Source organism: Caretta caretta, chromosome 3 (assembly GCF_965140235.1).
Source record: "Caretta caretta isolate rCarCar2 chromosome 3, rCarCar1.hap1, whole genome shotgun sequence".
NCBI lineage: Eukaryota > Metazoa > Chordata > Testudines > Cheloniidae > Caretta > Caretta caretta.
In genome coordinates this window covers 80,988,064-81,005,173 of record NC_134208.1, presented here as the reverse complement: position 1 = coordinate 81,005,173, position 17,110 = coordinate 80,988,064, and the positions used below count along the sequence as shown (strand labels likewise).

Here is a 17,110-nt window from a genome sequence, read left to right as displayed (position 1 = left end):
TCCCAGTTGTACATACTACTAGCATCTAGACCATTTAGAGATGGTAAAATATTAAATTAAGGAAGACATTTTAGTGTTTAAACCTAAACATGTATATACATATTTCTATAAAAGTCAGCATAAATTCAGTATTAAGAATCATAGTTGAGAATGTACATTATTTGGGAAATTGTGTAAATCTCGATTTCTTTGTGAAAACTGATCAGTTAACATTACAGGCCTCTTTTTTTTCCCTCTGTATAATTAAGCTTTTGTTCAGCCATGAAAAAACTAGAAACTGATTGCTTGAAAATGAGCTGCATGACCTTTGTCCTGGTTTGTCACCTTTGACCTTTAATTTGAGGATCCTGCATATCAAGTCATTCTATTTTTAGAAGCAGTATGTCAAAGTCCTGTGTTAAAATTTTTACCACTTATGTATCAAAAAGAGTAGCAAATTAAAATTATTTTGCTTTTTTATTATACAACTGTTTTTGAAATAACACACACCATGAACTAGTCCACAAAATGCTTTATGTAAGAAAGAGCTTTTCCTACCAGAGATATTGGAACACAAAACAAATTTAGAGAAGATTCTCCTATAGTCTGCTTGGCTCCTCCAAATTTTAACTCTTTTTAACAAAAGCCTCATGCTCATATCTTTTGTTGTTAATGCGTATACGCAATTACATGAACTTTGTCCATATCATCATTGATTTTTTTTAGTCACTGATCACATGCTTTGATATTAGCTCTCAAAATACCCTTTCACAATCTGAAACTGTGTTTAAAAATGGCTAATAGCAAACTTAGGTCTAAAATTTGTTTGACTCAAAAATGTGTATTTTTTTAAAATTAGGCTTAATTTTTATGTAAGATGGTTTAAAATGTCTTTATGGTGGTAAAGGACCATTTTCAAAACAAGAGAGTGCCATAGTATTGATCTAATTGATTTTCCTATACTCATTCAATACCAAACTAATACAATTCACTGGAAAAAGCTTCCTTGAGACAGCATCTATCTGCCTACTACATTTAGTGAATGAATGATGCAAAAATAAGATAATAAAGACAAAACTTACTATAGTTATTCTTGTATTTGAACCTCCACAGAACTTCAGGATGTGTTTTTCAGTTGGATTTAGTAGTGATCAACATGGCTGTCTTGATTCAGCACTCCGGTCAGCGACATCATACAGTATCATGTCATAGGAGGAGCTACTCCATAAAGGCATGTACCCTCATATTTTCAAAATACAGCTGGCTTTATAAAGTACATCTGCCAGCTATAAATAGTGTGAATTTTAGTCATACTTGATAACTGGAATCTTATTATTCTGATTAACAAGTTAGCAGTTATGCCTCACAATGTATTGTTTTTAGGCTCATTCTGGAGGAAAAATGGTTCCTTTAGAACCTACCTTCTGTCCAGACATATTGTAATAGGAGAATCATCTGGTAGGTCTTTCTCTCCCCCTCCCCAAGATCACATTATAAATCACATTGTTTAACTATGATGCAAACAAAAAGCTACTTCAAAATGAAAAAAGGAAGAACAAAACCTTTAACTGCCTAAGACTTATTAAGTCATCCTTCTGCTTGGAGAATGTGATCTGAAACACTGCTTGTGACTTATCACTGCATCCTAGCAATGAAGATTTGGGCCTAGACATATGAAATTTTCATTTTTCCTCTCCTGTCTCCTCAAGTTTCTAATACATATCAGCTAATGTGTCTCCTACATTGACTTTACTATTGATTTCTGGTAAGATTTTTTTTATATACATGTAAGTTTGATAGCTCATTTCTTCACGCAATCTTGTATTTTCTACCTCAGCTGTTTTTAAATATGTACTAAACAGTCTGCTTATAAGTAACCATTACTTTGCTATTTTGTGTTACATTGTTTCATGAGAACAAAGACAACTTGACTTCTTGGTATACTTATTAATAAATTTGAGGTTATATATTTATTCCATATTTTAGTGATCTTTCTTGCTGTACAGTATCATTCTTTCAGAAGACTACAGTTTAACTGCATATCCTGTGAATAATTTTCAAAAAAGTAAATGGCAGAATATTTCCCCCCAACAAATAAGGTACCATCTTTACACCTTTAAAAATGAAATGTCTGTTTCCTATATGGTTTACTGTACAATCCAGTATCAATCTAACTCTAAATGGTTGTTACTGTAATTTAATATAAATTTGATGGATGCTTCATTAAATTAAAATGTTGAAAACAATTTAGACCATTATAAAACTATAGCTACAATTCTTATTTTCTTAACAGTAGCTAATACTGATGACAACACATACTTTGCTGTAGATGTAGTTAGACAGCGTATGCACATAAAATGTGAAGTTCCAAAACAGACTATAACTAGAATATTAGTTAATGGCTTTTTAAATGTAATGCTGGTTACATAAGTAACATGCCTAAATCCTTTAGCAAAAGTTGATAACCTGTATTACTATTTCATTCATTTGTACTACAATATGAGACTAAGTAGATATCAAGTAAGTACACTCAGGGAAAAGTGATGAACAATTAAATGCCTAGCATCTTTTCTAGGTGATGTTAACAAATTAAAATAGGTAACTCAAACAAGTGTTAAACCTCTCTTCCTCTAAAACTTACTTTAGAATTTACACTATTTAAAATATACTGGTGTTACGCTTTTAAAAGAGCTTGGCTAAATAGCAACATTAAGTGTGTAGTTATATTTTCTGATCTTTTATGCATATACACACAGGGTCTGAATTGACTGATTTCCTGTTAAATCAGATGACTAAAATAACATGTGCTTAATTAAAATGTTAATAAAAATATAACTCAAAACAAGAAATTAAATACAAAATATTTCCTGGACCAGGATTGAATTCAATTTTACATTGCTAAAAGAGAAATATATACTTCTGAAACTAGTTCTGAAGCCAGCCATTCTAGTCTATACTCATAAATCAAATTGACATAGCCAGATTTCTATCAGTGTTTGAAACCAGAAAACAGAAACTACAAAGTTTAAAGACATTTATTTGTTTTCCCTTACATTACATGCCATCAACAGGACAACTTCACAGGAGAATAGCACAGTGCTACTTTTTTTTTTTTAAGTTTACTATAAAATGACCCCAACTATACACAGTACCACTAGGAGCAATTTATAAAAAACACTGAGGGGAAAATGCAAGGAAACACGGAGATCGACCTAAGATTTCGTTCTGTTGCATGAAACAATTCAAAATGGCGGCCTTACCATTACTTACATTTAAAACCCCCGTAGAGAGGACACGGAATTATGTATGAGATCAAATAGTAACATCCCCGCCCGCCACGCCCCCACCAAAAAAAAGCACTAAAGGGCAGGAATAGTTACCAAGGTGCAATTAAAAAACAGTCCTTTGGGGCACAAATCCGTACAAGACAGCTGCATCCTCTGCTCTCTAGTCAGTTTAAAGCTGACGCACCGATTGGCAAACACAATGTAGTTGTCCATCTACTTTCCTCCTTCTCTTTCCTTTTGCAACAGCTCAAGCTCCAGGATCGTTCTCCTTCGCTCCTCCAGAGTCCTAATTTGTGTTTGTGCCTCTGCATCTTTCCCTCCCCCCACAAACTTCCCCCCCTTCCGCCCCCCCCCCCGCACACACATTGACAGTACAAGATTGTTTCCTTGGTAGGTTACAAATACAAAGATCTCTTTGCTACCAGAGGGCAAAGGCAGGGAGTGGAGGGATCCCAAGAGCACGGGACGCCCCCTGGCGTCGAACGGGCGCAGTTTCACCTGCGGGCATCCCAACCTGTACCTTGACCGGAGCAAGTTAATACAATCCCTTTGTGCTCGCACCTGGAGCTGCCCATCGCTTTGCAGATGCACCATGCGAGCGCTGCCGCTCTCCTCGCGCACCCCGGGGTGACATGCCAGGGAGGCTCGGCTCTTGTCTCTCGATCCCTTTTTTAATTATTGTTTTATTTGTAATATCACATGCAAGGCACTCTCCCCCCCTCCCTCTCCCCCCCCCCCAGGGGAAGCAGCAACTTGGCCGCTGGGCTCCGAGGCGTCTGATCTTCTCCAGGGTAACCGCAGCCCTCGGAGAAGGGCGGTAGTGGGGGGGTGGGGGGGGGAAAGGTGTGAACCCGGAAGTACACTCGGCACGGCAGCAGCATCTCAATGGCAACACTGGGGAGAAATAAAGGGGCGCTCGGGCGGCGGGAAGCAACTTTCCCTGCAGGGGAAGCGAAGGCGCCCCACAACCCCCCCCCCTCCCCGCATCTGCGCAGGGCGCGCGGACTCCGCGGGCAAGGTGCCGGGCAGGTGCCAGCTGCGGCGCTGGCAGCGGCCGGGACCCGGCGCGGCACGGACGGCGAAGGAGCAGTGACTGGAGCTCGCTTACCTCCCGGGCGCCATGGTCGCTGGGCTACGCGGGCGGGCGGGCGGGGCTGGGGGGGGGCAGCGGGTGGCGCTTGGCTTCCTAAGGCGCTGTGGGGCGGCGGCGGAGCGGGGCTGGCGGCGGGGGAGGGAAGCGGCGCTCACGCTCCCAGCCGGTGGCGGAGCGGCGGTGGCTGGATGGCTGGGCAGGGACGCAGCAGCCCGTTACCGCTCCAACGCTGGGTCACGCCGCGGCAGGCGTGCACCTGCCCGGCCCGGCCCGCCCTGGCTGCACCAGGGGGCGCGGCAGGTTGAAGCCCAAGCGCGAGTCACTTCCCCAGGCGGGCTCCCACGCGAGCCCGGGGGGACTCGGCTTGTCCGGGGGGCGACCCGCCCCCCAGCCTCGGGGCTGGAACCGGTCCGCACAGGGCGCTTCCCGCCCGCCCCGCCTCAGCCTGGCCCCGGCCCCCGGCCAGGTCTGACACCTCCCCTCCTTGGCAGGCTCCCAGCCTGAAACCGGCACCGAGGCCGAGCCATCCAGGGGCTGAGGCGCTCCCAGCCCACCCAGACGGGTTCAGCTATGCTCCGCCCCTGCTCGGGCTGTGCCGCACGCAGGGCTCCTCCCCCTGCCTCCAGAAGGGGTGGCCGGCGCTGGGTTCGCTTTCCCGCCTTCCCTAGGGGCTGAAACCTTCTTCCATTTCCCAGCCCTTGCCTTCCGACAGAGACCACCCAACCCCCCATGTTACAGGCTTCCCCCAGGCAGTTCCTCCCTCTCTCCAGGCTGTGCCTCCCTCCATCCCATAGTCTACTCTACACAACACCAGTAATTACATCACACGGTTTTGTCACCTAGCCCAAGGTCTCTGCTGGTGCCCCCAGCAGTGAGCGGCCATCAGAAACTAAGCAAGGCAATCCCCTGTTCTGTCCCCCAGGGTAAGAAGTTGTTCTACGGGCACAGGGTTCTGTCTGATCAGGTCGCAGAAGGTCCTATCCCACAGGGCCAAAACATGTCTTGCATAGAGATCCACTCCTCTCTCTCCACTCCTCTCTCTGAATGTGCCTGACATCACAACAACCTGTTCTCCAAGAGTTTGCAGGTACCTCCTTGTCTCAACAGTTCATGTCCAGGTTTCTGTCAGGGCTCCATTTCCAGATCTCAGTATTTTCTGCACACTCAGGCTTCCATTTTTTGGTTTGATCTGACTTCACCACTCAGTATGTTCAACCCACTTGCACTCCTGGGTCTCTAAGTGTGCCAATCACTTGCAAGGCTCCAATCTTGTGTCTTGGCTTGTGCTACACACAAGGTTCTATTCCCAGGTCTTGACCAGGTTGTCATTTCTGGGTCTCAGCATATTATTCACTTCCAGATTTCCAGGTCTTGACCCAGCCCACACATTCCAGTGTTCTAATTCCAATACCTGGTCTGTTCTGTGCATGAGCTGCTCTCAACTCTCATCACATGTTGCATGGTGACAGTGTTGCATGCCGAGGTCTCTGAATCCATCACCTACTTCCAAGTTCTTTTTCTCAGACTTGACCTAACTGACCTGCTCACAGCATACCATTCATAGCTCTTATTATGTGCCACTGCCACAGTTCAAATTAGAGTGAAAAAGTGGGTCTCAGAACAGGTTGCTTTTTTGCAGAGTCCCATTCCTGGGCCCATGTGCATGGTGTGTATAGGGTTCCATTGGTAGTTTTGGCATACTTGCCCTGCTCATAAGGTTCTAGTCTCAGATCTCACATGTGGAGTTCCTTTACTGAGTCTCCAGTGGCCCACCCATGTTTGGGATTTAATTCTTGAGTCTCTGAACATGCCGTCTAGTCAGAATTCTATTCCCAGGTCTCTATACATACATTGCAGTCATGAGGTTCCAGTAAGGGGTTGCTGTACTTACAATGTGTAGCTTTTAATTCCTTTTGTCTATGTACTACATGCTGATCACAAAGTTCTGTTACATGATCTCAGCCTGTGCTGTATAGTTACACAACATACTGTACCATTCTCAGACCTTCAAACATTTTGCTCACTCAGCTGCCATCATGGATTCCTGCTTTTCTTGTGGCTGGGGTTCCATTCTTAGAGCTCAACATAAAAGTAATCAAATAGTGCTATTACAAGTTGCTTAGTCTTACAAGTGCTTAGTCTTACAAGTTGCTTTTCTTAGCCTTGGTCTACACTAGGAGTTTAGATCGAATTTAGCAGCGTTAAATCGATGTAAACCTGCACCCGTCCACACGATGAAGCCCTTTTTTTCGACTTAAAGGGCTCTTAAAATCGATTTCCTTAATCCACCTCTGACAAGTGGATTAGCGCTTAAATTGGCCTTGCTGGGTCAAATTTGGGGTACTGTAGACGCAATTAGATGGTATTGGCCTCCGGGAGCTATCCCAGAGTGCTCTATTATGACCGCTCTGGACAGCACTCTCAACTTAAATGCACTGGCCAGGTAGACAGGAAAAGGCCCGCGAACTTTTGAATTTCAATTTCCTGTTTGCATGGTCACCTGCAGCTTGCCACGCCGGCCAGAGCTTATCAGCAGAGGTGACCATGATGGAGTCCCAGAATCACAAAAGAGCTCCAGCATGGACCGAACGGGAGGTACGGGATCTGATTGCTGTATGGGGAGAGGAATCCGTGCTGTCAGAATCATAGAATCATAGAATATCAGAGTTGGAAGGGACCTCAGGAGGTTATCTAGTCCAACTCCATTCCAGTTTTCGAAATGCCAAAACCTTTGTCAAAATCTCCCAGGGCATGAAGGACAGAGGCCATAGCAGGGACCCGAAGCAATGCCGCATGAAACTTAAGGAGCTGAGGCAAGCCTACCAGAAAACCAGAGAGGCGAACAGCTGCTCCGGGTCAGAGCCCCAAACATGCCGCTTCTATGGTGAGCTGCATGCCATTTTAGGGGGTTCAGCCACCATGACCCCAGCTGTGTTGTTTGACTCCTTCAATGGAGATGGAAGAGGGGATGGGGGGGTGAGGGGCTAGTCACATGGTGGGGGAAGGCAAAATGCGACCTTGGAACGAAAGCACATGTGCTGTTTATGTAATGTTAACAGCAAGGTTTACCGTGAAAGAGTGTAGCCATTGTTCTAGAAAATGTGTCTTTTTAAATACCCCTCCCTCTTTTTTTTTCTCCACCAGCTGCATGTGTTTCAATGATCACAGGATCTTCTCCTTCCCAGAGGCTAGTGAAGATTAGAAGGCGAAAAAAACGCACTCGTGATGAAATATTCTCTGAGCTCATGGTGTCCTCCCACACTGACAGAGCACAGATGACTGTGTGGAGGCAGACAATGTCAGAGTGCAGGAAAGCACAATATGACCGGGAGCAGAGGTGGCGGGCTGAAGAGAGTAAGTGGCGGGCTGAAGAGAGGGCTGAAGCTCAAGTGTGGTGGCAGCGTGATGAGAGGAGGCAGGATTCAATGCTGAGGCTGCTGGAGGATCAAACCAATATGCTCCAGCGTATGGTTGAGCTGCAGGAAAGGCAGCAGGAGCACAGACCGCCGCTACAGCCCCTGTGTAACCAACCGCCCTCCTCCCCAAGTTCCATAGCCTCCTCACCCAGACGCCCAAGAACGCGGTGGGGGGGCCTCCGGCCACTCCACCCCAGAGGATTGCCCAAGCAACAGAAGACTGGCATTCAATAAGTTTTAAAGTTTTAAACTTTTAAAGTGCTGTGTGGCCTTGTTCTTCCCTCCTCCACCACCCCTCCTGGTGCTTCTCTCCTCCACCACACCTCCCGGGGCTACCTTGGTAGTTATCCCCCTATTTGTGTGATGAATGAATAAAGAATGTATGAATGTGAAGCAACAATGACTTTATTGCCTCTGACAGCGGAGATCGAAGGGAGGAGGGGAGGGTGGTTAGCTTACAGGGAAGCAGAGTGAACCAAGGGGCGGTGGGTTTCATCATGGAGAAACAAGCAGAACTTTCACACCGTGGCCTGTCCAGTCATGAAACTGGTTTTCAAAGCTTCTCTGATGTGCACTGCGCCCTCCTGTGCTCTTCTAACCGCCCTGGTGTCTGCTGTGCGAAACCAGCAGCCAGGCGATTTGCCTCAACCTCCCACCCCGCCATAAACGTCTCCCCCTTACTGTCAGATATTATGGAGCGCACAGCAAGCAGTAATAACAGTGGGAATATTGGTTTCGCTGAGGTCTAACCGAGTCAGTGAACTGCACCAGCGCACTTTTAAACGTCCAAATGCACATTCTACCACCATTCTGCACTTGCTCAGCGTGTAGTTGAACAGCTCCTGACCTACTGTCCAGGCTGCCTATGTATGGCTTCATGAGCCATGGCATTAAGGGGTAGGTTGGGTCCCCAAGGATACATATAGGCATTTCAACATCCCCAACGGTTATTTTCTGGTCTGGGAATAAAGTCCCTTCTTGCAGCTTTTGAAACAGACCAGCGTTCCTGAGGATGCGAGCGTCATGTACCTTTCCCGGCCATCCCACGTTGATGTTGGTGAAACGTCCCTTGTGATCCACCAGTGCTTGGAGCACTATTGAAAAGTACCCCTTGCGGTTTATGTACTCGCCGGCTTGGTGCTCCAGTGCCAAGATAGGGATATGGGTTCCGTCTATGGCCCCACCACAGTTAGGGAATCCCATTGCAGCAAAGCCATCCACTATGACCTGCACATTTCCCAGGGTCACTACCCTTGATATCAGCAGATCTTTGATTGCGTGGGCTACTTGCATCACAGCAGCCCCCGCAGTAGATATGCCCACTCCAAATTGATTCCTGACTGACCGGTAGCTGTCTGGCGTTGCAAGCTTCCACAGGGCTATCACCATTCACTTCTCAACTGTGAGGGCTGCTCTCATCTTGGTATTCTTGCACCTCAGGGCAGGGGAAAGCAAGTCACAAAGTTCCATAAAAGTGCCCTTACGCATGCGAAACTTTCGCAACCACTGGGAATCGTCCCAGACCTGCAACACTATGCGGTCCCACCAGTCTGTGCTTGTTTCCTGAGCCCAGAATCGGCATTCCACCGCATGAACCTGGCCCATTAGCACCATGATGCCCACATTGCCAGGGCCCCTGCTTGGAGAGAAGTCTGTGTCCATGTCCTCATCACTCTTGTCACCGCGCTGACATCGCCTACTCGCCCGGTTTTGCTTTGCCAGGTTCTAGTGCTGCATATACAGCTGGATAATGTGCGTGGTGTTTAATGTGCTCCTAATTGCCAAAGTGATCTGAGCGGTCTCCATGCTTGCCGTGGTATGGCATCTGCACAGAAAAAAGGCGCGGAACGATTGTCTGCCGTTGCCCTGATGGAGGGAGGGGCAACTGACGACATGGCTTACAGGGTTGGCTTACAGGGAATTAAAATCAACAAAGGGGGTGGCTTTGCGAGAAACTGAATGGCTCCCTCAAGGATAGAACTCAGAACCTCAAGGATAGAACTCAAAACTGGGTTTGGAAGGCCATTGATTTCACAGAGGGAAGGAGGAGAAAATGAATACAAAACAAATCTGGTCTATTTCTTGTTTTGAGCCACTTCATCTATCTTTATACATCTTGCTGGCAGCAGACTGTGCAGTACGACCGCTAGCCGTCATCATTTCCTGGGGCTCGGCAGAAGACGGTGCAGTATGACGACTAGCCATCATATTCTGCTGGCTGGAGGTTAAAAGACAGTGCACTGCCGGTAGGACTGAATCGCCACGAGACGAAACTTAAAAGGGAAATGACCTGGCTGAGTCACTCCCATAGTTGCCCAGGCGCCCGATTAAAAGAGCACCCAGGACTACGTCGATGATGGCTACCAGTCATACTGCACTGTCTGCTGCCAAAAGGCAACGAACTGCTGCTGTGTAGCAATGCAGTACCACGTCTGCCAGCACCCAGGAGACATATGGTGACGGTTTGCTGAGCGGGCTCCATGCTTGCCGTGGTATGGCGTCTGCACAGATAACTCAAGAAAAAAGGCGCAAAACGATTGTCTGCCCCTTTCACGGAGGGAGGGAGGAAACGGAGGCCTGACGATATGTACCCAGAACCACCCGCGACAATGTTTTAGCCCCATCAGATACTGGGATTTCTACCCAGAATTCAGATGGGCGGCGGAGATTGCGGGAACTGTGGGATAGCCACCCAAGGTGCAACGCTCCGGAAGTCGACAGTTGCCTCGGTACTGTAGACACACTCCGCCGACTACATGCACTTAGAGCACTTGTGTGGGGACACACACAATCAACTGTATAAAACCGCTTTCTACAAAACTGAGTTCTATAAATTCGACCTAATTTCGTAGTGTAGACATACCCTTAGGGTGTGAGCAACATATAGTCTTTGAAGAAACGCCATATTTTGTTAGTTGTGGGGTGCAGGTTCTTTCTAGAAGCTGCAGTAAACAGCAAGAGAGTTTGCTCTCCACCTTATTCTCTCTATCTAGAGTCAACACCAGGAGTAGACTTGCTTCCTGGGAATTGGGCACTGGGATTTGGGCTGAGATTTTTGAAAGAGGGATTTGCCTGTGTGGCACTTGTGACCACCTCTGTTGAAGGACTGGTGTATACAGTGTTAGTAAAACAAGTTATACTAAGAAAATACCCAGACTCTGTATCACTGATTTCTCTTCCGACAACAAACTGAACGCTCTAAGGTCTCGACATTACAACCACATGGCAGAGGGGTGACAACATGTTGCACAGTCATTCTCCCTGATGTCGCTGAGCATTCCTTCCACTTGCAAGTTCCATTCCCCAGCTTTGATCCACAATGCTCATTCACAGGGTTTCATTCCTGAGAGCCTTTGTGAATTCTACCAGTTTCTGTGTGGATTACTCAGTTTATGCATTTTCCCAGAACATAATATTTTCACTAAAATCAATGAGTTGTTACGGCTTGTGAAAAAGAATTGGCAGGTTTGACATTTTGGAAAAATAAATACAGAAGCACTTTTAGCTTGTGAAGTTGCATGTTCTGCTTAAAACATAACATATAGTCCCTCTCTGTTCTGCTCCTTTCAACACCAAATGCTGCAGAGTTAATGAGACTGCTTCAACCCATTTAAATATGACATTTTTCTAGTGAAGTTTATGGGAGCCTTTGTCACTTTGGTAAAATAAAAGTGGAACATCTGATAAATAATTTCATTTTCTATCTTCTAATGGTACCTCTAACTATGGAGTATTACATATTGTTACACATGCCACTTGCCCTTGAAACTGTGAATAAGAAACTGCCAGGTTTTCTAGAGACTCTTGTGGACTGAATTTCCCAGACTCCTGGCCTAAGTAAAGTTTCTTTCAGGACACCATCCACCTTCTGGGGGCTGTTTCTGCCACCAACCATGGCTACCTTCATGTCCCTCTCCCAGTGGCTACTCAAGCTTTTATCAGAATTTCCTCCATTTCCCCAGTGCTGCAACCATCCAGGTACTTCCTTTGTCCCCATAGCTTCATGCTATCTGATATTTCATGTTCATACACGTCTCCTCTCAGCCTTCCCATCCTCATTATACCAGATTTCTTCTCTTTCAGCATCCTCCCCAATCCCCAATTTGCCTGTCTCTTACTGCCTCCTGTGATGGTTCTCAGGGCATCCAGGGCTGTGAATTCTCCTTGCTACATCTTGCCTCTAGTGTGCAGGAGTCTTGCCTGTGCCTAGTTGGGTGTCAGTTCCCTAACACCAGCAACCTCTCAAGCACTCTTCTCTGGTCTATGCCAGCCTTGTTTTTGCCTTGCAGGTTAACAATAGGGACATCACAGTCCCCAAGTCCCTTCAAATCGTTCCTCTGTGATATCCAGCCCCTGACACTGACTACTCACAGAAATCTCAGATCCTCTGTCCCATAGGAGCAGTGTGCCCAAGTTTACTAGTTTTACCTTAAACCACTGCTCTTGTATATCACACATCACTTGTGAGCACTTATAATTAAACAAAAGTAGATTTATTTAAGAAAGATTGGAGAGTTAACTAGAAACAAGAGGTAGTGACAGAAACAAATGGTTACTATACAAAATAAATAACAAAATGCAAACTTATGTCTACAGTTATTGATGGTTACCTTTTCTATCTAAAGTGCAGTCTATTGCTGAGCTGGCTGGCTTCACAGGAACAAGGATCCAGTTTTTCATGAGAATGTCTCTACTTCCTAAGATGTCTCTTCAGTCAAAGAATCTAAAGAATCTGTTATACTGAAACCATGTTTTGTCTTTATTCACAGACAGGGCAAACCTCTGTCTGTTGTAGTGTTTCTTTGTTTACCTCCAAGTGGTTTTGATTGTTTATAGTTGTCTATGGTGGTTTTCTGTTGATAGTCTTGGGAAGCAGCAAGGCTAGACAATTGAGCCTTGCATTACATCACTTGCTAAACAGATAGGGGTTACAATTCCCTCCTCTGTGAATGGTCCATCACCAAGACATATTGTCCACTGGTGACTAACTTTTAGTCCAAGACTCTAAAGCATACTTTCAATATAGTTACATTATTCCTTAAATATTACCTGTACATACATCTCACCATGATTATGAACCTTGATAAGTTACAAACTTTTTGTGGATACCTCACATGCTACTCTTTATAAATCTCCTGCAAGGCTTGTGTTTGGTGTAGTGAGTTTGTCAGGTCTGAGGTGAGAGTTGTTTGCAAAGAACGGGAGATCCTTTGACAGGAAACCTCAGTGTCATTCCCCACAGCCCCACAGCCTAAAAATATTCTGGTTTGGTACAATTCTTGGGATTTTGTATATTTTTATTAGCAATAGTAATATATGTTATTTATTATGGGAGGGGCTGGCAGCACCAACATTTAATTGTTTGGGCTTAAATTTTCCATGGTAGATGTCTGCCTCAGGCTGATTCTTTCTTTCTTTCTTTCTTTCTTTCTTTCTTTCTTTCTTTCTTTCTTTCTTTCTTTCTTTCTCTTTTTGTTGTTGAAAATTTCAGCCATTTCTGAAAATGAGACTAGGAAAAAATATGTTGTTTTGCCCATGTTAAGAATACTTGAGACTTTTTCTTTGAAAAGTTCTAGAATCCTTGTGCTTTGGAACAGGTTCTTGAAATTTGGCAGTGGGTAACCGTTGTGTCGGGGATGTGCATTTTGCTATCCTGCTGAAAATCCACCTAAATTTGGAGACGTTATAAGCCTTTGTAAGCTCAGTTTTCACATGCTTAGTAGAGACTTGTTACAGATTAACAGCTAACATTTCCAAATATGACAGGTTTCAGAGTAGCAGCCATGTTAGTCTGTATCCTCAAAAAGAACAGGAGTACTTGTTAGTCTCTAAGGTGCCACAAGTCCTCCTTTTCTATTTCCAAATATACCATCCTCGCTGAACATGTCTGAGCCTCTCACAGCTCCTAGTGCTGACCAGACTGCACATGCACCATCCCCGTAGAGCGACAGAGCCTTCTACAGGGTCTCAGAAGGACTTTCCCTATAATAGCCACTCCAGAATGCGGTGGTGCTAGGCACCAGAACTAAGAGCAAAGATCTTGTCTCTCTTGTGCTCTCAGTCACCCCACTGCTGGCAGCCAGGACACTGGAAAGAGGAAGCTATCTGATTTGAATGCAGAGGGGACAAAAGCCAGGCTGTGGGGAGGGAAAGGAGTAGATTGGGATAAGGATTCTGGTGAGACTTGGGACTGGAGGAAGATAAACTGTGACTGGGAAGTGGAGTGGGAGACTGACTGGGAGCCAATGGGAAGGGAGACTGGAACTGGTTGGGGGAGAAGGGAAGTTTGGGGACTGGTTGGGTGAGGGGACTGGAAGCCCATAAGGGAAATGGGGTGGGGGACTGGAAGCCAGTTGGCTGAGGGTGGGGAATGCTGAGCTCACTGAGATCAGAGGAGGAGTTTGTGGACACTGGGACTGACTGAAGAAGGAATCTGACTAGGTCCTGGGGAGAAACGAAGGGAAAGGGGAGGAAAGAAAGTTCTGACAAGGAGCTGGGTTGCAGAGGAAGAACTGGCACTGGCTAGGAAAAGAGACTGGAACAGAAAGGCATGGAAGGTGTGTGGGAGTGACTGAGATTGGATGAGGAACCTTGTGAGAATGACTGGGAAAGTGTGATGGGAGGGGACAGACAGATCAGATGAGGAACTGGGAGGGAGAGAAACTGGGGCTTGGTGGGCAAGGAGATGGGGAGTGGTTAGAAGAGGGGGAGACACACAGTGATCTGAGGGAGATTGGGACTCAGATAGTGAGCCCAGAGAAGGAGACTAAGACCGGCTAGGCAAGAAGACTGGGACTGGTATGAGAAGCCCAAGGAGTGGCAACTGAGACTGGATAGGCAAGGAAAATAGGACTAGGAAAAAGACCTGAGGTGCTGGAGGGGAAGAGACAGGCACTGGCCAGTGAGAGACCAGTGGATGACACAGAAGGGTGTCAAGGGACAGGGAAAGAAGCAGAAGAGTCGGTGCTTGCTAAAGAACACTCTCCTATGGAACCTGGGCAGGAACCCAAGATTTCTGAGTCTCACTATTCCTCTGTGAAATATTTGTGAAACCCACTGGCAAAAGTGTGGGTTTCTCCCTTGCAAATAATCCAGAAACTAGAGAGCTTCAAAATTTGGGAATTTGTGACACTGACAGACTGGTCAATTGTGTGGGACCCATAATAACTTAACGGGAGGCATTGAAATGTAATCAAGACAATCTACTTTTATGTGCATTTCAAAGAAGTGTACTAGACTCGAATCTTTAACATGTTTGCTGGTAGTGTTAGAGAATCAAGAGTAAATGCTAATTGTATTCAACTGTGTTTGCCTATATCTTGTTAGAAGTTTAACCGTGTGATCTAATTCACTTGTAGATGCTAAAATCCTATTCCTGTCTTTTAATGATTCATTACTGTATTCTATTGACTCAAAGATACTGTAGGAATTAATCATGTTATTTACATCTTCAATTTAATTGTCTAAGTCATAATAAACTGCCTTGATAGTTTGAATTGTTAATTGCCCTGTGTTAATTAATACAACTAGTTATCTGTGTTTGCATAGGAGACAGAATATTATTCAAAGCAGCAATATACATTACCTATTCTTCATTCGAGGAAGGCCCTGCTGTGACAATTGCTGTCAAGAGGCTATCAGCCTGCTAGAGAACTATAAAGAAAGCTTCAGGCCTGATCTTTTTTTATCTCAGATCTGCTTAAATTTTGACAGGGAAATTCGAAGCCCTAAGACTTAGGTCTCCAGGTTTACTCTGGATTCACCCTGGTATTTTCATGGAAGGATTTGAACCAACTCTGTACCTGGACTGCATACTGTACTATAACCTTTTAAATTGGTTCCAGAAAGACTTTTACAAATCAGCAGCCTCACCATCTCTGCAATGAAACTGACCTAAGGACTTTACACACATTTTTATGTATATTGATCTCTTAACTATATATAACTTTCTTTTTTATTAATAAATCTTAGATTTAGTTAATAAGGATTAGCTGTAAGCATGTATTTGGGTGAGATCTGAAATATTCATTGACCTGGTGGGCAATGTGTCTGGTCCTTTGGAATGGGTAGAACTTTAAGTATGGCAAATAAAGTTTTCAGTAATCTTTCACTATTTTAGACTTGGCTGCCTGGGTGGGAGCCAAAGGCTGGATTGCTTAAAGGGGTCTGTATTGTGGCTTCTTGATAACCAGTGCGATATTACAGAATCTGTTTGGCTCCTGGCTTGGTGAATCTAATTATAGAACAAACCACCAGTTTGGGGGATTGTCTGCCTTATTCCTTGCAGTTTGCCCTGAGTAAGCATTCTCAGCGTGGCCCCTCCAGGCACTTGGGTTCACACTGTTTTATACAGAAAGCTAAATTTAACAGAAGCAATGGTGTCTGGTCAATTAGAAAATAAACAAATAACAATTTTAACAAATTTATATCAATTTTTGGAGACAGCTTTCCTAATGAAAAAGTGTCCATATATTGCATGCTGGAAAAGGGATGTGGATAGACAAATTACCCCAGAGAAATGTTGTTTGATCTGGAACAGAGTACCAGCAATCTCAGCCTTTAGCACAAAAAAGGAAAATTTCTTTAAGATACTGTTTCAATGGCACCTCACTCCAGTGAGGTTAAAAATATATAGATAGACTGAATAGGGATAAATATTGGAGAAATGATGGTGAAAGAGGGGATTTTTATGCATATAGAGTGGATGTGTACACTCATTAAAGAGTATTGGGATGCAATCTGTAACCAAATATCACAAATATTTATTTGGATATTTATTACCCCTGGTAATCCACCCAGGGCTTCCTTGCAGAAATGATCACACAAAAGGAAATTAAGAATTAGTCTCTTATCTGCCTGTACCTGCTCAGCTAATGGTAGCCTCTCACTGGAAAAAGAAAAACAGCCCAACCATTGAGGAATGGTTCAAAAAATATGGGAGGTTGTGGTTAATAGAAAAATAACACACCAATTATGTACCCAGCAAAACAGACAGAGGATAGATAGATGTTTAGATATTATGTTACCTTTTATAAAGTACTCAAAGTACATTCACTTGCAAAATAACCCAGCATACCTGTCCATTTTTTCCCAATATTAACATTTAATAGACATACCTGGTCTGTTAAATATGTGTATATTGAGATTTCACTCAACTTAATAAAATCACTAGAAATTACATACTATAGGCGCTGTAATGATGTTCATTCTGTAATATAGTAACAGCCTGCTAAATAGAAAGATCTGATGACAATATTACAGTATAAGTCTCTTTAAACGAAAGTCAGCTGTTGTAATGGTTCTTTTGTTTCTGATGTTTACATGATAAGGATTTG

General features: G+C 44.6%; 1 long non-coding RNA gene across 3 annotated transcripts; it reads left to right on the top strand.

Moving 5' to 3' along the window:
• The first annotated feature begins 4,176 nt into the window (after window positions 1-4,176).
• LOC125634998 (uncharacterized) lies at window positions 4,177-8,147 on the top strand. 3 transcript variants are annotated; one of them, XR_012667625.1, is made up of 4 exons: window positions 4,177-4,389; window positions 5,282-5,446; window positions 7,108-7,243; window positions 7,504-8,147. It is a non-coding gene; the product is annotated as an uncharacterized LOC125634998 (long non-coding RNA). The 3 variants fall into 3 exon arrangements; XR_012667626.1 differs by lacking the exon at window positions 4,177-4,389 and having other exon boundaries at window positions 4,445-5,446; window positions 6,866-7,243; XR_012667624.1 differs by lacking the exon at window positions 4,177-4,389 and having other exon boundaries at window positions 4,491-5,446.
• The last annotated feature ends 8,963 nt before the right edge of the window (window positions 8,148-17,110 follow it).